We start from the raw sequence: 503 nt of genomic DNA, 5'->3' as shown, positions 1-503 counted from the left end.
CATTTAGAGCTGCCCTGTATGACTCGAAAGATTCTACTGAGTGCTGTCAGTGCTCCGGTGGAAGCACGGAGCAGGTGCAGGGAAAGCCGCTGTGCTAACAGACGGTGGTTTGAGCTCGGTAATTAACAGGCGTGAGATATTCACCATTCATTAATGACTCGACTAACGGTGCAAGAGGGACCATTTTAACCCGTTCGGCTGCTTGGAAGCGCCACACGGCCGAGCCGCTCTCTTGCTCGGGGGTTCCTGTGCAGCTCCTCGGACCAGCGGGCAGCGASGAGCCCTCGGCCCGTGTCACACAATCGTCAGGGCTGGGAAGCACTTCTGGGGGTCCGCTAGCCCAACAGATGCTCCCTACGCACACGCTTATATAAGCGCCCTGCCCGTGGGAGAGGGGATGCGGCGGGATCGGCGGGAACAGCCTGAGGGCTGAGGGAAGAGCGGGGCTGAGGGAAAGGGGCTGAGGGAAGAGCGGGGCTGAGGGAAGAGCGGGGCTGAGGGAA

The sequence above is a fragment of the Malurus melanocephalus genome, unplaced genomic scaffold, assembly GCF_030028575.1.
Source record: "Malurus melanocephalus ecotype Western Australia unplaced genomic scaffold, MMel_1.1 scaffold_490, whole genome shotgun sequence".
Taxonomy (NCBI): domain Eukaryota; kingdom Metazoa; phylum Chordata; class Aves; order Passeriformes; family Maluridae; genus Malurus; species Malurus melanocephalus.
Note: the sequence above shows the minus strand (reverse complement) of the source record.